The sequence below is a fragment of the Thalassophryne amazonica genome, chromosome 12, assembly GCF_902500255.1.
Source record: "Thalassophryne amazonica chromosome 12, fThaAma1.1, whole genome shotgun sequence".
NCBI lineage: Eukaryota > Metazoa > Chordata > Actinopteri > Batrachoidiformes > Batrachoididae > Thalassophryne > Thalassophryne amazonica.
This window is the reverse complement of record NC_047114.1, coordinates 89,191,841-89,217,276: the sequence shown is the minus strand read 5'-3', so window position 1 is coordinate 89,217,276 and position 25,436 is coordinate 89,191,841. Positions and strand designations below refer to the sequence as shown.

General features: G+C 40.3%; 1 protein-coding gene across 1 annotated transcript in view; it reads right to left on the bottom strand.

Annotated features, from left to right (window-relative positions):
• The window catches only part of kmt2cb (lysine (K)-specific methyltransferase 2Cb), a 252,332-nt gene extending 228,304 nt beyond the window's left edge, over positions 1–24,028 (bottom strand). Inside the window, 1 exon segment of the mRNA XM_034182661.1 lies at positions 23,228–24,028. The gene's annotated coding sequence lies outside the window, so the exon portion shown is untranslated.
• Positions 24,029–25,436: the final 1,408 nt, after the last annotated feature.

The following is a 25,436-nucleotide window of genomic DNA, read 5'->3' as shown; positions in this document are numbered from 1 at the left end:
TAAAAGTAGAGAGGGTGTCGTCTCCCTGATCTGAATTGGGAGCTGGTTCCACAGGAGAGCAGCCTGAAGCTGAAGGCTCTGCCTCCCATTCTACTCTTACAAACCCTAAGAACTACAAGTAAGCCTGCAGTCTGAGAGCGAAGCGCTCTATTGGGGTGATATGGTACTATGAGGTCCCTAATTTAAGATGGGACCTGATTATTCAAAACCTTGTAAGTAAGAAGAAGAATTTTAAATTCTATTCTAGAATTAACAGGAAGCCAATGAAGAGAGGCCAATATGGGTGAGGATATGCGCTCTCCTAGTCCCGGTAGCACTCTAGCTGCAATATTTTGAATTAACTGAAGGCTTTTCAGGGAACTTTTAGGACAACCTGATAATAATGAATTATAATAGTCCAGCCTAGAGTAAATAAATGCATGAATTAGTTTTTCAGCATCACTGAGACAAGACCTTTCTAATTTTAGAGATATTGCGCAAATGCAACAAACAAGTCCTACATATTTGTTTAATAAGCGCACTGAATGACATATCCTGATCAAAAATGACTCCAAGATTTCTCACAGTATTACTAGAGGTCAGGGTAATGCCATCCAGAGTAAGGATCTGGTTAGGACACCATGTTTCTAAGATTTGTGGGGCCAAATACAATAACTTCAGTTTTATCTGAGTTTAAAAGCAGGAAATTAGAGGTCATCCATGTCTTTATGTCTGTAAGACAATCCTGCAGTTTAGCTAATTGGTGTGTGTCCTCTGGCTTCATGGATAGATAAAGCTGGGTATCATCTGCGTAACAATGAAAATTTAAGCAATGCCGTCTAATAATACTGCCTAAGGGAAACATGTATAAAGTGAATAAAATTGGTCCTAGCACAGAACCTTGTGGAACTCCATAATTAACCTTAGTCTGTGAAGAAGATTTCCCATTTACATGAACAAATTGTAATCTATTAGATAAATATGATTCAAACCACCGCAGCGCAGTGCCTTTAATACCTATGGCATGCTCTAATCTCTGTAATAAAATTTTATGGTCAACAGTATCAAAAGCAGCACTGAGGTCTAACAGAACAAGCACAGAGATGAGTCCACTGTCTGAGGCCATAAGCAGATCATGTGTAACCTTCACTAATGCTGTTTCTGTACTATGTTGAATTCTAAAACCTGACTGAAACTCTTCAAATAGACCATTCCTCTGCAGATGATCAGTTAGCTGTTTTCTACCCTTTCAAGAATTTTTGAGAGAAAAGGAAGGTTGGAGATTGGCCTATAATTAGCTAAGATAGCTGGGTCAAGTGATGGCTTTTAAGTAATGGTTTAATTACTGCCACCTTAAAAGCCTGTGGTACATAGCCAGCTAATAAAGATAGACTGATCATATTTAAGATCGAAGCATTAATTAATGGTAGGGCTTCCTTGAGCAGCCTGGTCGGAATGGGGTCTAATAGACATGTTGATGGTTTGGAGGAAGTAACTAATGAAAATAACTCAGAACAATCGGAGAGAAAGAGTCTAACCAAATACCGGCATCACTGAAAGCAGCCAAAGATAACGATACGTCTTTGGGATGGTTATGAGTAATTTTTTTCTCTAATAGTTAAAATTTTATTAGCAAAGAAAGTCATGAAGTCATTACTAGTTAAAGTTAAAGGAATACTCGGCTCAATAGAGCTCTGACTCTGTCAGCCTGGCTACAGTGCTGAAAAAGAAACCTGGGGTTGTTCTTATTTTCTTCAATTAGTGATGAGTAGTAAGATGTCCTAGCTTTACGGAGGGCTTTTTTATAGAGCAACAGACTCTTTTTCCAGGCTAAGTGAAGATCTTCTAATTAGTGAGACGCCATTTCCTCTCCAACTTATGGGTTATCTGCTTTAAGCTGCGAGTTTGTGAGTTATACCACGGAGTCAGGAACTTCTGATTTAAAGCTCTCTTTTTCAGAGGAGCTACAGCATCCAAAGTTGTCTTCAATGAGGATGTAAAACTATTGACGAGATACTCTATCTCACTTACACAGTTTAGGTAGCTACTCTGCCCTGTGTTGGTATATGGCATTAGAGAACATAAAGAAGGAATCATATCCTTAAACCTAGTTACAGCGCTTTCTGAAAGACTTCTAGTGTAATGAAACTTATTCCCCACTGCTGGGTAGTCCATCAGAGTAAATGTAAATGTTATTAAGAAATGATCAGACAGAAGGGAGTTTTCAGGGAATACTGTTAAGGCTTCAATTTCCATACCATAAGTCAGAACAAGATCTAAGATATGATTAAAGTGGTGGGTGGACTCATTTACATTTTAAGCAAAGCCAATTGAGTCTAATAATAGATTAAATGCAGTGTTGAGGCTGTCATTCTCAGCATCTGTGTGGATGTTAAAATCGCCCACTATAATTATCTTATCTGAGCTAAGCACTAAGTCAGACAAAAGGTCTGAAAATTCACAGAGACACTCACAGTAACGACCAGGTGGACGATAGATAATAACAAATAAAACTGGTTTTTGGGACATTCCAATTTGGATGGACAAGACTAAGAGTCAAGCTTTCAAATGAATTAAAGCTCTGTCTGGGTTTTTGATTAATTAATAAGCTGGAATGGAAGATTGCTGATAATCCCTCCGCCTCGGCCAGTGCTACGAGCATTCTGGCAGTTAGTGTGACTCGGGGGTGTTGACTCATTTAAACTAACATATTCATCCTGCTGTAACCAGGTTTCTGTAAGGCAGAATAAATCAATATGTTGATCAATTATTATATCATTTACTAACAGGGACTTAGAAGAGAGAGACCTAATGTTTAATAAACCACATTTAACTGTTTTAGTCTGTGGTGCAGTTGAAGGTGCTATATTATTTTTTGTTTTTGAATTTTTATGCTTAAATAGATTTTTACTGGTTATTGGTGGTCTGGGAGCAGGCACTGTCTCTACGGGGATGGGGTAATGAGGGGATGGCAGGGGGAGAGAAGCTGCAGAGAGGTGTGTAAGACTACAACTCTGCTTCCTGATCCCAACCCTGGTTAGTCACGGTTTGGAGGATTTAAGAAAATTGGCCAGATTTCTAGAAATGAGAGCTGCTCCATCCAAAGTGGGATGGATGCCGTCTCTCCTAACAAGACCAGGTTTTCCCCAGAAGCTTTGCCAATTATCTATGAAGCCCACCTCATTTTCTGGACACCACTCAGACAGCCAGCAATTCAAGGAGAACATGCGGCTAAACATGTCACTCCCGGTCCGATTGGGGAGGGGCCCAGAGAAAACTACAGAGTCCAACATTGTTTTTGCAAAGTTACACACCGATTCAATGTTAATTTTAGTGACCTCCGATTGGCGTAACCGGGTGTCATTACTGCAGACGTGAATTACAATCCTACCAAATTTACGCTTAGCCTTAGCCAGCAGTTTCAAATTTCCTTCAATGTCACCTGCTCTGGCCCCCGGAAGACAATTGACTATGGTTGCTGGTGTCGCTAACTTCACATTTCTCAAAACAGAGTCGCCAATAACCAGAGTTTGATCCTCGGCGGGTGTGTCGCCAAGTGGGGAAAAGGTTAGAAATGTGAACGGGTTGGCGGTGTACACGGGGCTTCTGTTTAGGGCTACGCTTCCTCCTCACAGTCACCCAGCCAGCCTGCTTTCCCGGCTGCTCAGGATCTGCTGGAAGGGAACTAACGGCGGCTAAGCTACCTTGGTCCGCACCAACTACAGGGGCCTGGCTAGCTGTAGGATTTTCCACGGTGCGGAGCCGAGTCTCCAATTCGCCCAGCCTGGCCTCCAAAGCTACGAATAAGCTACACTTATTACAAGTACCATTACTGCTAAAGGAGGCCGAGGAATAACTAAACATTTCACACCCAGAGCAGAAAAGTGCAGGAGAGACGGGAGAAGCCACCATGCTAAATCGGCTAAGAGCTAGTAGCTGCGCTAAGCTAGCGGATTCCTAAAAACACACAAAGTGAATAATGTGTAAATAATTTAGAGGTGATTCAGCAGAGGGAGTGCTTTAGTTAAGACACGTGAAGATTACACTGTGAAACAAATCGTTATCTAGTTATCTAGATCAATCTAACTGCACAGATTAAACAGCTAACAGATACAGCAAAACACTGCTGTGCTCTGGAACAGAAAGTGATACAATACCGCAGTGAGAGCAAACCACTAGTAGAGGCAAGAATGTCTATAAAAACAGAATTGTGGGAGCTTGGGGGCTGATTCTTTCTGCACAATATGACTCCTTTAATAATTATCGTATTAGATTTCATATTTAAATTTGTCCGCTGAACATTAAAATCTGGATGAAAAACAAATCAAACGTTTTTAATGGGTTTTAAGCCTGTTCGAGTTCAGTGACGACATTAATTAACGGTCATTAAGACCGAATCAACATTTTGTGCATGAACGTCAGCAAACGCACAAACTCCCACATTTGAGATTTAACAATAAGATACTTTGGTAAAAAAAAAAAGTATTGACATTAACATGTTTATTGCTCTCAGAAACCTGTCTTTGTTCGCAGACCAAGTCACTGACGTCAAAACAAAACGTAGTAAAGTGAGACCGAAGGAATGATAGAGGCTGTCAATCTAAATTAATGCTTTATTTTGACAGCCACAATTTTAATAATTAATAGCGACAGCCTGCAGTTATTCCTTATTTACAAGCTACTTAGGAAGCTAATGATTAGCTTACCGTCATGTTTTGTCTCTTCGTCTCTAGCAGCTTGTATCTTCTTGTCTTCGTCTTCATATTGCTGTATGAATTCCCAAAGTCTTCTGTACTTTTCAAGCGTGTTTTGTCTCACCGCCAGCAGCTTTCTCTTAAAAACTCACAGAGCAATAAACACAAAGAGTCCGCCATTGTTTATGTCGCGTATAAAAATGACGTCACTACAGTTTGCTCTGCTGACCCCGCCCGTGTTGAAGAGGTACTATTTGTAGCAGAAAAGGACGTGCCTGGAACCAAACCAAGTAGAGCCGAGTCAAGTAGAGTTGAATAGTGCTGGTTCTGTGTAGTAGAAAAGTGCCATTAGTCAAGTAACTCAAATAATTCTATTACAAAAAATGTTTGAGGCAAATTCTGTGCCTCGAAGCTTCATTTAACATTGTAGTACATATGCCAGGCCTGTGTGTGGCGCTGTAACGTCCCCAGAAAAAAAAAAAAAAAAAACAGAGGAAGACTAGGGCATGCCCATAAGCTGTGTAAACACTAATCAAATTAGCGCTTAAAGCTACCGCTTTCTAACATGACACACTGAGTAAAATTAAGCCTTTTAAGAGAAAGAGGGTCCACACTGATCATCTGAAATAGACTGACTGTGCATTTAAAGTGAAGCTGTGTGTTTGTCTATTTTTAAAAAACACAGGGTACACTCGACGTGGGGAGTGACTATTGACTGGGCAGCCGGCTGCTGTCTCTCTCTCTCTGCCCGGTGTGAGAGGCTGGGCAAGTCACAGCTCTGTCCCCGGCTACACTGACAAATAGTTTCTGAAAGATCTCAGCAAAAGTCCACTCTTTCTTCTGTGTTTTGCTGACTCGCACTGAGTATTTCACTTTTTAATTTTCGCTTTTTTGGGCAACACACAATGCTTCACAAACATGGTAACTTAAGTAAAATAATAATAAAAAAAGTGACTGCTAGGCTTGCATTTTTAACCTCCAGCTGAAATGCATCTGCTGAAAAGAAAAAAAAAAAAAAATGCAGGGCCCCAGTCCACCAACCTAAAAAAAAAAAAAAAAGAAAAAAAAAAGTTAAATTTTACAAGTTGGGGAAAAAAAAAAAAAAACAGAAACCATATCCCATCACCATTTCAGCAAAATGTCAAGATTTTGGTGCACATATTTTGCCATTTGTGTCCAAATAAAGGTTTTTGCATGGAAGCACTCAAGTTGTTCAGATTTTTGCTTTGATATTTGTCTCTTTTGATCCAGCGCGTCTTTTTTACACATCTTGGATGTGTGTGTCTCTTCAGATTTACTAAGATTTTGGCGCAGAGACATTGTGCCATTGCTTAGGGAGAGCCCTGGACTATTTATGCTGTTTAAAAATGCAAAAGTACTTTTTATCCGATGACTCGATTAATTGCCAGAATAATCGATAGAATACCCGATTCCTAAAATAATTGATAGCTGCAGGCCTACAAGCAGCTTAAACAGGGGGTGCGCGCTGCAAGCTTTGCACATCGGAAATGGCTTATCTATAACGACCATGCCCAAGCACTTGAAGCAGAAACATCCTGGTGCGATCTTTCAAGATGGCAGCGTGAACAAAAATGGAGTGATTCAGATTTCACAACGGCCCACATCATTTACTTTGAAAAGCGTGATCTGTGCAAGCGAGTTTACTGCCACCGGCAGCAGGAGAAAATGTTAAATCTAATTACAAATGTTGATGTTGACAATGAATTAATGTAATGGGCCTTTCAGATTTAAGGCGTCAGCCACGGCAGTTAACGCCTCCCAACGTGTCAGTGACATCACATACGTTACTTCGGAAGCGGCAAGGGGGGCAAAGATTGCTACGTCACACTCTCCACAACTCGAAAAAGCTGAGCGATCGCCATCTTAGATTTGCATCTGTAGAACTACAAAAAAAAAGCAGCAGAACAAGTGTCCCATCACCCTGCTGGGAGAAGCTTTTTTTTCCCAGCTACTCCACGGAGTGACGCCAAGCCAAGGGAGGACAAATCAGACAGTGGGATTGACTGGGCCACAACAGTGGATAGAGCCACACAGCCAGTGTTCAGGCCTCATTCAGGGGCAGAGAATGACACGGAGCCACAGTGATGGAGCAGACCCTTTTGGATATATAGAAACACCCAGTTTGACCAACGGAGCTTAGTTTTGCAGTTCGAGGTGAGAATAATTTAAAAATAAAACGTGACGTTTACTGCACAGCTGAAGGTTTAATGATTGGCTAACATTAGCTTAGCGTTTTAGCTCAGTTGAGCTGAGTGAACACTTTAATTTGTAAATGGCTGAGTCCATTTTTATTTTTACCAAATAAAGCTACAGCTTTTTTTTGTTAATTCTGAGACCACAAAAAAAAAAAAAAAAAAACAAAAAAAAAACTCTTAACTTTCAGCCGTTTTTCCGGGGGGGGGGGGAGGTGTCGTAAAAAAACAAACAAAACAAAACCTGTTTTAGTGTTTCTTTATATTTTAAGTTTTTTTTTTTTCCCCCACAAACAGGAACATCTGCTGTGCAGCCAACCTAAATTCAGACACACTTCAAAAATTTCCTGTGATGAGCTGAACACCATGAAGTCTAGTCGAAAGAAAACATCTCTGCTCTTAAAAATAGGAGAAAAGTGTCTTGAAAAAGTAAACCAGAGGTCAAAGCTGCAGAAAAGACCTTCATCTGGCATTTGCACAGGTAGAAGCCCTGTCCCTATTGTGCACAATTTTAAAACATTCACAATCACTTGTCAAATTTATATTTTAGAAATTACTCCGTCCTGATCACAACATTAAAGGCAATCACATATTCAGATGTAATTACAAGTTTAAATGACTCAATTTAAAAAATTATTTATAAATGATAAATAAGAACTGCAAGATCCCACAGTGTAGGACTTGATTTAGTCAGTTTGCCTTTTCTTTTAAAAGCATAAAGCTGTGGAATTTATTGGCGTAAGAGTCCAAGACCATATCTGAGTTCATGATGTTCACCTCCAGGCTCCAGTTTTGACTTAACAGTCACCAATGCAGTACCCATCTGTAAATAGCACTGTGAGATAAAGAGTGGGTGAAGGAAGGACTGAAAAGAATGAGTGTGTTAAAACACAGAAATTCAGTTATTAGATTTTGTATATTATAGATACAGCTGTATGTAAAAGTTTGGGCACCCCTGATGATTTCCATGGTTTTCCTTTATAAATCATTGGTTGTTTGAATCAGCAATTTCAGTTAAATATATCATACAGCAGACAAACACAGTGATATTTGAGAAGTGAAATGAAGTTTATAGGATTTACAGAAAGTGTGCAATAATTCTTTAAACAAAATTAGGCAGGTGGATAAATTTGGGCACCTCAAAAAAAAAAAAAAAAACATCAATATTATATTTAGTAGATCCTCCTTTGGCAGAAATAACAGCTTCTAAACACTTCCTATTGTTTCCCATGAGAGTCTGGATTCTGGCTGAAGGTATTTTGGACCATTCTTCTTTACAAAACATCTCAGGTTCAGTCAGGTTTGTTGGTTTCTGAGCATGGACAGCCCGCTTAAAATCACACCACAGATTTTCAATAATATTCTGGTCTGGGGACTGAGATGGCCATTCCGGAATGTTGTACTTGTTCCTCTGCACAAATGCCTTAGTAGATTCTGAGCAGTGCTTAGGGTCGTTTTATTGAAACATCCAGCCCTGGCACAACTTCAACTTTGTCACTGATTCATGAACACTGATACTCAAGAATCTGACCTCAACTTTAACAAGATTCCCAGTACCTGCACTGGCCACACAGCCCCACAGCATGATGGAACCACCTCCAAATTTTACTGTAGGTAAGAAGTGTTTTTCTTGGAATGCTGTGTTCTTTTTCAGTCATACATACTGCCCCTTATGTCCAAATAACTCAATTTTAGTTTCATCAGTCCACAGCACCTTATTCCAAAATAAAGCTGGCTTGTCCAAATGTGCTTTAGCATACCTCAAGCGACTCTGTTTGTGGCGTGTATGCAGAAAAGGCTTCCTCTGCATTACAGCATCATACAGCATCTCCTTGTGCAAAGTGCACTGTATAGTTGAACGATGCACAGAGACACTATCTGTAGCAAGATCATGTTGTAGGTCTTTGGAGCAGGTCTGTGGGTTGACTATGACTGTTTTCACCATCCTTCACAGGCCAAGAAAAATGTCAGATAAGCTGATTTATCTGACATTTTTCTTGGCCTGCCACTTTGGTCCTTAACTAGTACTGTGACTGTGGTCTTCCATTTCCTCACTATATTCCTCACAGTGGAAACTGATAGCTGAAATCTCTGAGATAGCTTTTTGTATCCTTCCCCTAAACCATGATGTTGAACAATCTTTGTTTTCAGGTCATTTGAGAGTTGTTTAGAGGCTCCCATGTTGCCACTCACTGGAAGATATGTAAAGAGGGGAAACATTTGTAAATGGCCACCCTTTCTCATGATTGGATTCACTGGTGTAAGGAGGTCAAGGGTCAGTGAGCTTACCAAACCAATTTTGTGTTCCAATAATTAGTGCTAAATGTATTTAAATCAATAAAATGACAAGGGTGCCCAAATTTATGCACCTGCCCAATTTTGTTTAAATAATTATTGCACACTTTCTGTAAATACTAGAAACTTCATTTCACTTTTCAAATATCAGTATGTTGCTGCTATATGATATATTTAACTGAAATTTCTGATACAGACAACCAATGATTTATAAAGGAAAATCATGAAAATGATCAGTGATGCCCAAACTTTTGCATACAACTGTATGTGTTGGTAAGTGTGGAAATGCAAGTAGGGCTGCAGCTATCAATTATTTTAATAATCGAGTATTCTATTGATTATGCTGGCGATTAATTGAGTCATCAGATAAAAAGTACTTTTGCATTTGAAACATCATCATCAATAGTCCATGGCTCTCCCTAAGCAATGGCACAAGGTCACTGCTCCAGTGTTGACATTATGCTGAAATGGCGATGGGATGTGGTTTCTGTTTTGTTTTTTCCGCCAACTTGTAAAATTTTACCATTTGTGAGTTTTTTTTTTTTTTTTTTTAAGGTTGGTGGACTGGGTCCCTACGTTAATTTTTTATTAATCCCTCTTTCTCTACAATTCAGCAGATGCATTTCAGCTGGAGGTTGAATATGCAAGCCAGTGTTTGTGAAGCGTTGTGTGTTGCCCAAAAAAAGCAAAAATTCAAAAGTGAAACACTCAATGTGAGTCTGAGCAAAACACAGAAGAAAGAGTGGACTTTTGCTGAGAGATCTTTCAGAAACTGGTTGTCAGTGTGGCCGGGGACGGAGCTGTGAGTCGCACGGTGTGAGTGGAGCGGTGAGAGCCCCCTCACACCAGGTAGAGAGAGACAGCATGCTGCCGGGTGAGTCACTCCCCACGTAGAGCGGACCATTTTTTTTTTTTTAAATAGACAAACACACTGCTTCGCTTTAAATGCACAGTCAGTCTATTTCAGATGATCAGCATGGACCTTCTTTCTCTTAAAAGGCTTTATTTTACTCTGTGTGTCGCATTGGAAAGCGGGAGTTTTTAGATTAGCCTTTACACACTTATGGTTTATGTGTATGCTCTAGTCTTGTTTTTTTTTCTGGGGATGTTGCAGCGCCACACACGGGCCAGGCATATGTACTACAGCGTTAAACAAACCGAGGCACAGAATTTGCCTCGAACATTTATTGTAATCAAATTATTCAAGTTACTTGACTAATCGTTTCAGCCCTAAACTCAAGAAAATTTGAGATGTGAGCAGGTGGACCAATGATTGAATGGAATTGTGAATGAGGTTGTTAATTATGTAAATTGTAGAATTATTAATTATGTCAACTGTAGAAAGGCCCAATCAGGGACAAGAGTTGTGAATTAGCTGTAGCTATAAACTCTTTGTGCATCACATCAGTTGCAAGCACTGCTTGCTCTATGTCTGATTGCATTGTCCCTGTCAAATAAACAAATAAATTAAATGAATTTCGTCATGAGCTTTATGTCACATTAAGAAATCCTACTTTACAATCACACTGCAGCTATTGTTAAATTATCTCCTGTTGCATTTACAATAAACATTTGTATTTACAGTGTCTGCTTTTTTTCTGGTTGAAATGCAGATAATCTACCAGACTTAAAAATGTACACATTAATTTCCATGCTATTTTTATTTGTCTAAAAATAAATGTTCAAGGTTCCTTATATTACAAAATTATCTCAGCTGAAACAGGTAAGTATGATTTTCATTTACAGATGAAGGTTGAAACTCCCACCAGCCAGACATAAGGCCAAACATTAAAATTGTAATGATTACAATTACAATTTTCAGTTGGAAAGTTAGATTACAATTAAATTATGATTATTAACAAAAGAATAAAGTAAAATTCTTCTTAAATATGTTTATTGACAGAAACACATCAACTTCTTGTTGTGTTTCCTAACCAGTCTTTCATGCAAACATGCATCCAGTGACACTGAACAGATGCCCCACTGAAGCAGAGGTAGCTGGAACTTGTAAATGTACTAATGCCAGAATAGTTTTGAAAATTACAAGTTCTTGTTGCATTTCAAAAACATAAGTCTCTCAAAGGTTGTGTCCTTCAGCAAGCACTGGTCTTGTTGAAATATGCATCCAGCAATAGTGAATAGACACTCAAATGGAACAGAAGTGGTTGGAATTTGCAAGTGTTGCGAAGCCAGACTTGCCAAGATGGGCCGTTTACACTGGTCAACCTTCCGGTAGACAAGAATGTCTGAAGAACGGGGCTCCAGAGGTTGAATGGTGGTAATATTATTTAGTGTTTTTCTATATTTGGATTTTACAAGGTTAATTCTAGTGTCACACTTTCAAGTGATCATCAAAAAAATACCTTAAATTCCTTGCATATTGTTGGTACTAATAGCAAAAAAAATCTGAACAAATTTATTGTTGAACTATTTAAGATAATCAATTTTATTTTAGATTAACATAGGCATAATTCTCACAATTACAATTTTTTCTCCAAAGAATACAAATAAATTACAATTACAATGATTTATTTTGGTTAAATTTACAGATTACATGAAAAAATGTAATGATTATAATAGAGTACGATTACATATTGTGATTATCCCACATCTGCCTCTGGCGGTTTGAGACTGAACTAATTGAAAATAACTTTTTTCTGAATCTCATTAATATGTTTATCCACAAGATTTGATTTCAGACAAAAAAAAAAAAAGTTGTGAGACAGATGGCTTCCAGACAACAACTTATAAATAAAATGCCTGAACTGTGGACACTAATTGTGAGTGCCATGATTGGGTATAAAAGGAGCATCCCCAAAAGGCTCAGCTGTTCACAAGTAAAGATGGGGTGAGGATCACCACTTTATGAACAACTGCATTAAAAAAAATAGTCCAACAGTTTAAGAGCCATAGTCTGTAACTGTGGAATGGTTTATAGAAGAGGGGTGATATATCATGTTTCAGTAGGCAGTTTTTTATTCAAAGATCCCTTCGGGCAGAAAATTACAGCCCTTTTTAGGGTAGGGGTCAAAGGAGCTAAAACAGTGACAAAGTGAAAATGTGGATTTTGACCTTTGAATATCTTTGTGTGCCCTCAGTAAGCCTCACTGATCTTGTGTTATATGAATGTATGGATGAGTTCTCCCATTTAGCATTATATTTTTCAAGGCTAACTGAGAGCACCACCTATAGGTGGTACTTCAAGTCACAACTTTTGGCAGTGTGGGCTATATTTGGGACCCTCCCAGGGCCTGCGCCCTGAATAATCCTTGCTCATTTATGCATGTTTGGATATACTGGGACAAGTTCTTTCCAAATTTGCATAAATGGCGGTGGCTTAGTTAGGGCCCTTTTGCATAGGTGTAGGGCTGAAACGATTAATCGAGAAACTCGAATAATTTGATTACAAAAAATGTTCGAGACAAATTCTGTGCCTCAAAGCTTCGTTTAACACTGTAGTACATATGCCAGGCCTGTGTGTGGCGCTGCAACGGCCACAGGAAAAAAAAAAAACCAGAAGACTGGAGCATAACAGCTAATCAAATAGCAACAATAGCTACCGCTTTCCAACGTGACACATAGAGTAAAATAAAGCCTTTTAAGAGAAAGATGGTCCACGCTGATCATCTGAAACAGACTTATTGTGCATTTAAAGCGAAGCAGTGTGTTTGTGTATTTTTAAAAAACACACGGACCCCGTGGCCAGCTGCTGTCTCTCTCTACCCAGTGTGAGGGGCTCTCAGACCAGGCGAGTCACAGCTCTGTCCCCGGCTACATTGACAAACAGCAGAAGTCCACTCTTTCTTCTGCGTTTCCCTCAGACTCACACTGAGTGTTTGACTTTTGAATTTTTGCTTATTGGGAAACACACAACACTTCACAAACATGGTAACTTAAATAAAATAATAATTTTAAAAAACTGACTGAGGCTTGCATATTCAACCTCCAGCTGAAATGCATCTGCTGAATTGCAGAGAAAGAGGGATTAAAAAAAAAAAAAAAAAATCAGGGACCAGTCCATCAACCTTTGTTTTTTTTTTTTTTTTTTTTTTTTTTTTTTTTAATAAACTTAAAAATGGTTGCATTTTACAAGTTGGAGAAAACAAAACAGAAAGCCACATCCCATCGCCATTTCAGCAAAATGCCAACACTTTAGCACACTGACACTGTGCCATTGCTTAGGGAGAGCCCTGGACTATTGATGTTTAAAAACGCAGAAGTACTTTTTATCCGATTACTCGATTAATCGCCAGAATAATCGATAGAATACTCGATTAGTAAAATAATCGATAGCTGCAGCCCTACATAGGTGGCACTCTTTATGTTAAGAACGCAATATTTAGCGATTTTCATTTGGCCTTATCTCAGTGCGCCCCCTATGGATTTCAGTGAAACTTGTTTTATTATGTTCTTCTGTATCTCTGCTATAATTCATGATAAAGATAGAAGACATAGATAGAAGGCATTTTGCCTCATTAACCCTTCTTGTGAGTTAATGAGGCAAAAAGTCTTCCTGATAATCGCTTGCCTTCTGTTTGTGTTTATGCAGCGATGTGTTGCTCGCCATGCTGGATCTCGACTGCACTCGTCCCCAGCAGAGGAGACCCCAACCAGTGACATCAACCAGAAGTGTCCTCCACTGGCTTCAGCCAATGGCAATTTACATGTCAATTTAGTAGCAAATTTGATTCAAATATCTCCATTGTACTCAAACATTCTGCAAGTGTATGAATAACAATTTTTTTTTTTACCAGGAATGCACAAACAAATTCTCAAAAAGCATTTCTTTTCTCCTTTAAGAACCCATTTACGCCTGACTTTGAAATGTGTTGAGTGACCCAACTGGAATCAGACCAGAGTTGGGTCGGTACTTGTACTCGAGTACTTGGACTTGGACTCAAGTACTTTTTCAAAAATGGAAAATGTAGTTCGACTTGGACCAAGTACATTTGAAAAGTACTTGAATTTTCAAATACAATTCAAGTACTTCCAAATATTTTTACAGGGATTTTCCCATCAAACAATCAATCAAAGTAAATTCTATAACAAATGTCTTGTTTTCTTTTTCTTAATTAAATTAACATTTTTAAACTTGACAGGCAGCCAGCTCTCGGAAGAGTCCTGGTGAATTTGAACTTATTCCATTTACGGATGATGGAGGCCACTGTGCTCTTCAAAAGAGCAGAAATGTTTCTGTACCCTTACCCACATTTGTGCCTTGAGACAATCCTGTCTCAGAGGTCTACAGACATTTCCATTGACTTCATGTTTGTTTGTGCCCTGACATGCACAGTCAACTATAGAACCTTATATATAGACAGGTGTGTGCCTTTCCAAATCATGTCCAGTCAACTGACTTTACCTCTGGTGGACTCAAACTAAGCCGTAGAAACATCTCAAGGATGATTAGTGGAACCAGAATGCACAAGCTCAATTTTGACCTTCATGGCGAAGGCTGTGAATACTTATGTACACGTGATTTCTTAGTTTATTTTTAATAAATCTGCAAAAATCTCAATACCCCATAATGACAATATGAAAAAAGTTTTTGTGTGTCAATTTCATCCATTTTGGATGAACATAGGCCTTGGGCTGAAATGATTAGTCGAGTAACTCGAATAATTCGATTACAAAAATGTTTGAGGCAAATTCTGTGCATCCAAGCGTCGCTTAACATTGTAGTACATATGTTAGGCCTGTGTGTGGTACTGTAACGTCCCCAGAAAAAAAACCCAGAAGACTAGAGCATGTTGCTAATCCATTTAGCACAAGAGCTACCACGACACACAGAGTAAATTAAAGCCTTTTAGGAGAAAGATGGTCCACGCTGATCATCTGAAATAGCTTATTGCGCATTTAAAGCAAAACAGTATGTCTGTTTTAAAAAAAAAAAAAATACAGTTTTGTCCACTGGCTGCTCTCCGCGGGGAGTGACTATTCGTACGGTGGCCATCTGCTGTCTCTGCTCATGTGAGGGGCTCAGCAGTCCCATCAAACCGGGCGAGTTACAGCTCCGTCCTCGGACACACTGACAAACAGTCTCTGAAAGAAGATCCTCTCAGCAAGAAGTCCACTCTTTCTTCTGTGTTTTGTTCAGATTCGCACTGAGTGTTTCGCTTTTTGGGGAACACACAACACTTCACAAACACTGTAACTTAAACAAAATAATAACAAAAAAACAAGTAACTGCGAGGCTTGCATGTTCAACCTCCAGCTGAAATGCATCTGCTGAATCACAGAGAAAGAGGGATAAAAAAACAAAAAAACAACAACAACTTAAAAATGGTTAAATTTTACAAGTTGGGGAATACAAAAAACAGAAAGCCACATCCCATCGCCATTTGAGCAAAATGTCAAGACTTTGGCTGAGCTCCTGACACTGGAAAGATCCAAAACTTGTAAAAATGTAAAAAAAAAAAAAAATAATAATTACCCAGGAAAACAGAAAGGGATACACTAAATTTGACAACCTGCGTGATGGTGCAGAGCCATTGTGCCATTGCTTATTGAGAGCCCTGGACTGTTGATGTTGTTAAAAAATTCAAAAGTACTTTTAATTCGATTACTTGACTAATAGCCAGTATAATGGATTACTAAAATAATCGATAGCTGCAGCCCTACATAGGCCTCAACATAAACTATGGAAAAAGTGAAGCACTGTATGTCAATGCCATCATGCAGATTTTCAAATTTAGGATGTCCCCCCTCAGTTTTCCCAGGTAATTATTTATTTTTTCAAGACATTATGAGTTTCAGAGCTTTCCGGGACCATAAGCACCAGCAAACAGCGACATCGTCAGTCAGTCAGAGTGTACATGCATGTGAATACAGCCTATGAAAAACTGGGTTGTGGAGTGCAGCTTTTATGCAAAATCTGCATTGATAAATGCCCTGGGCACCCTGTTGAGGAACAGGTGAAAACTGTGATGGAATTTTCCATTTTGTAGGGCTGTAGGCTGTAATGATAAAAATTTATCTAATATATCAAGCTGACCGTGTGTGTACCTTTGTGTTCGCTATGTACAGCCACATCAATTACCGTATTTTCCGCACCATAAGGCGCACCTAAAAGCCTTAAATTTTCGCAAAAATCTGCTTTGCGCCCTATAATCCGGTGCGCCTTATGTGCGCACTGAATTCCAAAATCTGTAAAAATGACCGACGCCTTTGACTGTCGGAATATCGGACCATTTCCCGCTGACACAGGGACGTAATACGTAAAGTACGTACGCTGGCAGTGTAGAGTACGTACCCTGGCAGCGATAAATCAATCGGAGAACATTACGTAATACGTAAAGTACGTACGCTGGTAGCGTAGAATACATACGCTGCCAGCGATAAACCAATCAGAGAAGAGTCCGTGAGTCCGTGGTACGTACACTTACCTCCGCCACTCCTCCGGTAGTTACCGTATACTACAGGTATCCTGCAAAACAACATTTGTTTGTCTAAGGACCCTGGAAAATGGCGCCAGCGAAGAAACATGCTTACGAGGCACAATTCAAACTGCAGGCGGAAACAAAGCGAGGTGGCCACAGCTAGAAGACCAACTCGAGCAATGGGTCATTGAACAAAGAACAGCCGGGAGAAGCGTCTCTACAGTCACCATTCAGCTGAAGGCAAAAACGATAGCGATGATGAGCGAGAACCTGGCGTGTTTGATGGCGAAATTGCCCAGCTGTTCAATTCAGACACAGAAGATGAGGACTTCGATGGATTTGTGACAGAACCATAATAAGAAACAATGTGAGTACCATATTGTTAAATACCGATAGTTCAAAGTTGTTAAAAAGTTCAAATAAACTCACTGTTTTGCTTCCGTGACCTTTTTTTTTGTAGACTATATGTTTTAGCGTGCGCCTTTTGTAAGGGTTAAGTACCCGCTAAATGAGGCCGCACCTTATAATCCAGTGCGCCTTATGGTGCAGAAAATACGAAGCAATTAACACCAAACTTGGTATGGTGACTGGGGACGCGAAGGGGGAGGTCACTGGGGCCCTTAAGTTGAAAGCGTACGTGCGCGAACACACACACATGGTCAGCCTCACATATCAGATTACAACCCGCTCACCTTTTTATCATCATACACTTGAGTCTCCTGAATGGGACAAATTGCTCTATTACTACACCTTAACTAAAGTGACATGAAATATACAATGACACTGCTAAAATTCATCTGTTACCCGTGCATAGAAGGGGTAACTCAGCTAGTATATATACGAGGGCTGTCAATAAAGTAACGGTCCTTTTTATTTTTTTCAAAAACTACATGGATTTCATTCATATGTTTTTACGTCAGACATGCTTGAACCCTCGTGCGCATGCGTGAGTTTTTCCACGCCTGTCGGTGACGTCATTCGCCTGTGAGCACGCCTTGTGGGAGGAGTCGTCCAGCCCCTCGTCGGAATTCCTTTGTCTGAGAAGTTGCTGAGAGACTGGCGCTTTGTTTGATCAAAATTTTTTCTAAACCTGTGAGACACATCGAAGTGGACACGGTTCGAAAAATTAAGCTGGTTTTCAGTGAAAATTTTAACGGCTGATGAAAGATTTTGAGGTGATTCTGTCGCTTTAAGGACTTCCCACGGTGCGAGACGTCGCTCAGCGCTCTCAGGCGGCGTCATCAGCCTGTTCAAGCTGAAAACCTCCACATTTCAGGCTCTATTGATCCAGGACGTCGTGAGAGAACAGAGAAGTTTCAGAAGAAGTCGGTTTCAGCATTTTATCCGGATATTCCACTGTTAAAGGAGATTTTTTTAATGAAAGACGTGCGGACGGGTCCGCGCGTCGGGACGCAGCCGCCGCGACACTCCACCACAGGAAAAACACCTCTGTTGAAAGCCTTAAGGACAAGTTGGAACATGTCCTGCCTGTTAAACAATTTCTCATATACTCACTCCACTGAAAGCCATCAAAAGCCGCCTGGATTTTACAAATGGTTATCAACACAGAGGTGTTTTTCCTGTGCCGCCGCACCGCGTCGGCTGCGTCCCGACGCGCGGATCCGTCCGCACGTCTTTCATTAAAAAAATCTCCTTTAACAGTGGAATATCCGGATAAAATGCTGAAACCGACTTCTTCTGAAACTTCTCTGTTCTCTCACGACGTCCTGGATCAATAGAGCCTGAAATGTGGAGGTTTTCAGCTTGAACAGGCTGATGACGCCGCCTGAGAGCGCTGAGAGACGTCTCGCACCGTGAAAAGTCCTTAAAGCGACAGAATCACCTCAAAATCTCTCATCAGCTGTTAAAATTTTCACTGAAAACCAGCTTAATTTTTCGAACCGTGTCCACTTCGATGTGTCTCACAGGTTTAGAAAAAATTTTGATCAAACAAAGCGCCAGTCTCTCAGCAACTTCTCAGACAAAGGAATTCCGACGAGGGGCTGGACGACTCCTCCCACAAGGAGTGCTCACAGGCGAATGACGTCACCGACAGGCGTGGAAAAACTCACGCATGCGCACGAGGGTTCAAGCATGTCTGACGTAAAAACATATGAATGAAATCCATATAGTTTTTGAAAAAAATAAAAAGGACCGTTACTTTATTGACAGCCCTCGTACATATAAAAAAGGGCTTGCAACAATTTATATGTAAAGGAGCGTAGAACAGTGGTTCTCAAGCCAGTCCTGAATTGCAACCTAACCTACACATTTTCCATCTCTCCCTGCTCTGCCACAACCTGATTAGCTTATTCAGGTTTGCACCCAATCAGGTTGTGGCAAAGCAGGGACATACCGGGCGTTACATACTGAGATTACCTCATACCTAATTTGCATGTTCGCCATCTGTGCATGCGCAAAAAAACAGGAAGCTTGTTCTGTACTGAGTTTACCCTTTCTGTGCGCAGAAAGGACAGAGCTGGTTTCAAAAATAACTTGCCTGCTTATTTGATTTAAACCCTGGCCACACAAAATATTGCTGAATTGACCTTTGTCATGATAATGTACTTTTTTGAGCTGCAACATTGTGGGCAGAGCCAAACAGTCACTGTGACAGTCTTCTCCAAGTGCACAGTAGAGCACATACATGGCTCTTCTGCAGAACACCAACCAAAATCTTCAGCAAATACAGTCACAAGTTTGACAATGCACATGTAGGTTTGTGAAGGTCCCCATCCTCTCCCACCAGTCTTTACTGCATTCCCACATCCAGATAGACGGAGTGGCACATAGCACAGCTGAAATAATTGCAGCTGCATAAATCAGGATTCTCTTCTGCTTTCATCTTTGGCATTCCAGCTGTTCAAGACTGTGTCTTCAACTTTGAAATGGAAGAAAACATTGTGGATAGCTATGGTCTTTGGTTTAGTTCAGAAATTTTTGGACTCGCGCAAACCAGAAGAGGTGTGACGTGAGCAGTACAGAGCATTCACATCTCAATCCAATTTTAATGTCTCTGAAGATGCATATTAATACCAAATGTAAATGTAACCAGGTTAAAGATTATTTCTAATAGGGCTGAAATTGACTATTTTCATAACTGTGAGAAAATAATCTATCAATGGTTTGTTTGATCCATAAAATGTCAGAAAATGGTGAAAAATGTTTTGCAAAGGCCAAGATGATTATAATACAATAACATGCTTTTGGAGGGTGGTATGCATTTTCAGAGGCCCGACATTCATGCCCAGTCGCCCAAAATGACAGATATTCGCCTGAGTTAGATGAGGGCGAATATCTGTCATTGCGGGCGACGGCATAGACGGAGGGACTCAGAAAATGCATATCGCACAACAACAGCATGTTATTTGCATTATTATCACTTACTGAGATACACAACACGTACATAAAAAGTTAGCTCACTTTAACTTTTGTCGTGTCGGCTGGCGCGTCTCTCCAAATTTGGCAGTGCGTCCTCATCAAGCTTTGGCTGCTGTTCATTGTCGTATTATCCATGAGAAAATCATCCGGAATATTCATACTGGGACCAACACACATTTCTCACCTTTTTAGTTTTTTTTTCCCCCCCTCTGCAGACAGTTCTTGGGCTGCACGTGCGCTATGACGTCATCTGTTTACGCACAGCGGGCGGGTCTAGCCAGGTAGCATAGACGTAAATCTACGCTACCGGCCTAGCAACTGCTCGGTAAAGTGATAATAATGTCAAATATCCTGTTTTGTCCACAGCCCAAAGATGCTCAGTTTACTGTCAGAGTAAAGAAAGTAGTGCAACAAACCAGAAAATTTACATTTCAGAACTCAAAGTCAGGGAATTTGAATATTTAAAAATAAATAGTCACTCAAGACAATCGATTACTAAAACAGATTTTGATTAATTTAAGTCCATTAAAAACTGATTAATAGGTGCAGCTCTAATATGTAGAGACAATCTGGATGAGAAACACAGTAATGCAACACGTAAATGGGAACTAAGGCTATCAGTATAACACTTCTAAAAATTTAAATGTTACACTGTACCCCCCGCCAATCAAACTGTCAGATCTGTAACAGGGCTGTTTTATAATCAGGGTACATATGTGGATTTTAAAGATAAAGTCTGGTTTAATGACAAGGTGAAAATGACAAACAAAGTGTAGTTTGCCATACATGGATAACTACTACTGGTCTATCAGCAGCAATGACCATTTAGTTTGATATCCCCATTTGTTTACCAGCAGAACTCTAATTATGCCGGTTTTTACAAAAATATCTGTCATTTCCATAATAGCTCATTTTGATGGGCTGCCAGAACTGTTATTTATTTAGTAGATAACCACTAAATAGACTAACTTCCATATCAAAGCCTACTGTATAACAATGTAACTACCAGGATCATTGCCCAGTGGGGAAACAACTTAAAACAGGCATTCAAAAATAAAATGTCTTGTCAGAAATGACCTCTCCAGAAATAGAGTGCATTTAAAACTCAATCATCAGTGTTATGTGAATAATAGTTTGTTTGTTTGAAAGAGGTAACCACCATTTGTGATGCCACTAAAGGATGTGTACCTAATTTGATCAAATGTCTTTAATATTGGGGTGTAAAGGTGCCCTGACACTTGCACAACTTTGATCCACGCACACCGTCATGACAATCCCACCTGCTGTGCTCCCAGCTGGATGCCATGCTTTGTTCCACTGATTGCATTGTGCGCTAGACACTGCATATATGAACTAATTATTTTGTAGCGGATTAATCATTTTCTGTCCAAGTTAGCTATTGAAAACTCCTCTAATCGCTTCCGGAATCACAGAGGACCGCTCCAGCTGCTGCTTTTCTTGCGTGCGCTGAATGAGGTGGAGAAAACATTTGGAGCCATCTAAAAAAGGTAATTATTTGTCATGTTTCCATTGTAATGGCTTGGTAACACAGCTGCATGTTCTTTACTTCTTGTGTGCAGCTGTAAAAGTATGTTGGTGACAGATTTAACATCTCGTTATAATTGTTCGGATGAGCTGCGCTCTGATGCAGTGCGCTGATACAATCACTCACACTGTTCACTTCTTTACTTGACGAGCTGCACATAGCGTTGGCAAGTAGAGCGTGCAGAGTTCACTACCACTTCACATTTGTTGCACGACATTTATGCGTGAAAGATTTTTCGAACATTTCAAAGTTCTCTTTGCACAATTGCACACGGCGACGCCCCTCTCACTTTCAGTCTGCACCTGTTAACGACGAGTTTACTCTTCTGCATGACACAGTGCATAGTCAAAGTCATGCAAGTGTCAGGGGGCCTTAACTCTGTCAAAAACTGTCCTCTCTGGAAATGCTAATAGTCCATCACTATTAGAGAATGCAGAAACACAATAGCAGTTGTATACTGCGTACATACTTACCATCACCTGTTTTTAGTTGATAGTATATGGGTAGATTGCACTAATCTTCGTCTGTATAATTTACACATATAGCTTGGTTTAAAAAAAAAAAAAAAGTCCTCTCCGGAAAATATAGCAGATCATATCTGTGAGCTCATATATGCATTTAACAGCTGACAGGTCTGAAACTTTGGGCATTTAAGTACCCCAGTCAGCAGTTAGATATGGGTGAATAACTTGACCAAAGTAACCACTTTGGTGTTTTGGTGCCAGTGACACATACTTGTGTACCCTGAATGTGAAACAGCCCAACAGGACCCTGCTCAGTGTTGCCTGACAGTAAGCGGTGATGCAACAAAAATTAGGAACTAGGCAAGCTTCAAATGGAAGAACAGAAGTCTCTTTTATTGTTTGAGTGAAAAGTCAGACTGGGGCAACAACTAGATTTTGGTGTCTATTAGGTAGTTAAAACCACCGTGGGCACTGTTGGACAAACGCTAACGTTAGCTTTTGTTAAACACAAAGCATAATCAGAGCAGCTACTCACAGCTAGCCTGTTGTGTTGATCTCTGTCGCTTTTCCTCTGACGAAAGCAACAATAAGAAAGCGTGAATTTGACAGAAACTGCAGAAGAGCAGGATTTGGAATCTTTATTTTGAATTTTCATTAGCAGACTGCCAGCATTAATCAGTAAGAAAACTTTGAGAGCGGTTCAAACAGGAACCATACACAGCAAACAGGTTACCCATGGTTGCTGGATAGTCAACTCAATGTACTACTACCAGCTAACCGCTCTCGTCTACGTGAGCCCAAACATTCCTGTTTCAGCCTTTTGTGGCCAGACAGCTCATTGTTGTGTTGATAACACAGATCTTCAGCTGGCTGGAAAGTACTATCCATTAGACAGCTGGCTGCAAGGTAACGAGGATCGTTTTTGCACACAAAGACCTCGTCTATTCAATGGAACGGAACTGTTATATGGAACTACACAAAAGTAAAAACGATACGTATACCACTGAGGTAAGATTTTAATTTACAATTGTCATTACACAGTAGGGCTAACTTTGTAAACATGTTGATCGCTAATCATAACAGTGTGAAGTTAGTCTATATGTAATTACTGTGCCCGTGAACAGTTCTGTTGTGAGATCCGTTCCGTTGAATAGTCAGAGCCATGAAAACCAAGGCGGCGACAAAACCAGCCGACATCACCATGGAGGTGGCTAATACTGGGTTTAGCCTCCTCGTTTTCAAATGTCCAAACTTCAAGAAAACGTATGCAACTTACCTTCCTGCCCTATGGATGGCGAATTATCGTCTTCATGTCCAAAATACTGGGGGATGAAACGTCGCACTTTTATCACCCAGCTAGCTAAGCAAGCTAACGAAGCTAGCTCGCCTCTCTCCAATAAAGAAACACCGCAGTCCTCAAAAATGTACAGCACACATCATAATATCCCAACAGTACGAGGTTATTCCATACTTTGCCCATTTGATGGAAAGCCAGATAGCTTAAATCCAACAGAAATCCGCTTTGCTAGGACTCGCATTTGCGGTGGGATCACTTTCCTTTCTCCAATGACAGCTGTCGTCGCACGAGTTGGGGGGTTATCGAGCTAGTTGTCGTTAGCCACCCAAGTCCACAGTCAACAATTTTACCATTAAATCGACTCAAAGCCAAAAGATCCAAGCGGCTGCAGTAGTCCAGAGTCCGTAGGTGAAACTTTAAAAGGTGAATTTCCCCCTTAGCCGAGTGGAGGTAAGCGGGTTAGCCAGTGCTAGCTGTCGATGGCTTGGTTGGCAACTGGTTCTATTTTCTTCAGCTGCGACAAGCTGCGGGACTGAAGCGGCCAGTTTATAAGACTCTCGCTGCCAGCCTGCCACGCAGCAACAACCGCCCCCAAAGACGACCGAAAACAAACAATAACATGCCGAAAATATGGCTTCACTGGCAAACAACAGCCAAGCGACGCAACTGTTGTGAAACGGCAGAAAATTAAGTTGAAGATGACGCTTCGGTGTACTCTATAAAGGTGGCCATATCTAATGATAAGTGGCGCCGAAGCACAACCCTGTCTCTAGGCTTCTCAAAAAAAAAAAAAAAAAAAAAAAAACTAGATCCGCCTCCCCTTTAACGAAAGTACCGCACAGAAATCCTCCGGAACCGGTGTGGCGCAGTCAAAAGCGAACATTTCACATGCGTCGAAAAAGTTTAATGACATACGCGAGGCACCGAGGATGGAAATGCCACGCAAAGCATTTGACAATATCTTCAAAATACTCCCTGACCCTGCGGAGGGATATCGGCATTTAGTAAATAAAATAAAGACTGTGGCGGGAGAGAAAAGGCGGAGCGCAAGAAGACCGGAGCGGACTGCGGGATAACATCGAGAGAGAGAGAGAGAGAGAGAGAGAGAGAGAGAGAGAGAGAGAGAGAGAGAGGAAATAAAAAAGGTAAAGACAAATTAACTGGAACTGAGTGTGTGACATTCAGTCACCAAACTGTTCTCCGCTAGCTGCTCGGTGACGGCGTTTCGCTTGTCCCTCACTGAGGGCATTAATCATCGCGTCGGGTTGCTAACTGGCAGACTAGCAACTGTACATGCAGGGGTTAAATTTGTCAAAAAGCCCAGGGGGTCTGCTTCCAGCGGATATACATTATGGGCACGAAAGAGTGGGTGTTACGTTTTTGTATGCGTTTGGGTTTTCGGAGAGCTCGTCTAGTTCCAATTTACCGAGTTTCTACAAGTGCTGCCGCCAGCGAATTAAGTTAAAATAAAAACAGCCATATTCCTTTAAATGGAAAAACCTTAGTACCTCTTTTGTAAGCTATTAGCACCCCCTATTGGCCGAATAGATAGATTGCTAGAACAACAAAGTGTATCATATATATTGCACCACATGCGATGAAAATAATATAGAGTAAAAAAAAGTATTGGATGTACTTTAATGCCCATTGTTTCTGTCATCTTGTATTACTTGTATAGTATATGTACTACAGTATATATCATTTTTTTTTTGCTTGTTCAAGTAATAGTGCTGCAACAAAACTTTCATATATACTTCTTATGTCTTTCTTTATCTTTATCTGCACCTGATTGTTAAGTCTACTGCTCCCAAATACCATTCATTTAGTTTTGTTCAAATTTAGTGATAACTTATTCATGTCAAACCATCATTTAATTTTGCCAAATTTTGAAGTGACTGTGTGTAAAATTAGCTGTAAATTCTCACCAGAATTCAAAACTTTTGCATCATCCACAAATAAAATTAATTTCAGTATTTGTGAAACTACATAGGTCGTTGATGTAGATGATGAAATGTGTTGGGCCCAACACTGACCCCTGGGGGACGCCAGAGACAATGTCCAAACATCTTCATTGATATGCCCTCATCTTCACAAACTGTCTCCTGTTCCTGAGGTAACTTCCAACTCATTTCAAAGCATCCCCCCTAATCCCAAAGAGCTCCAATTTGTGAAGTAACATATCATGATT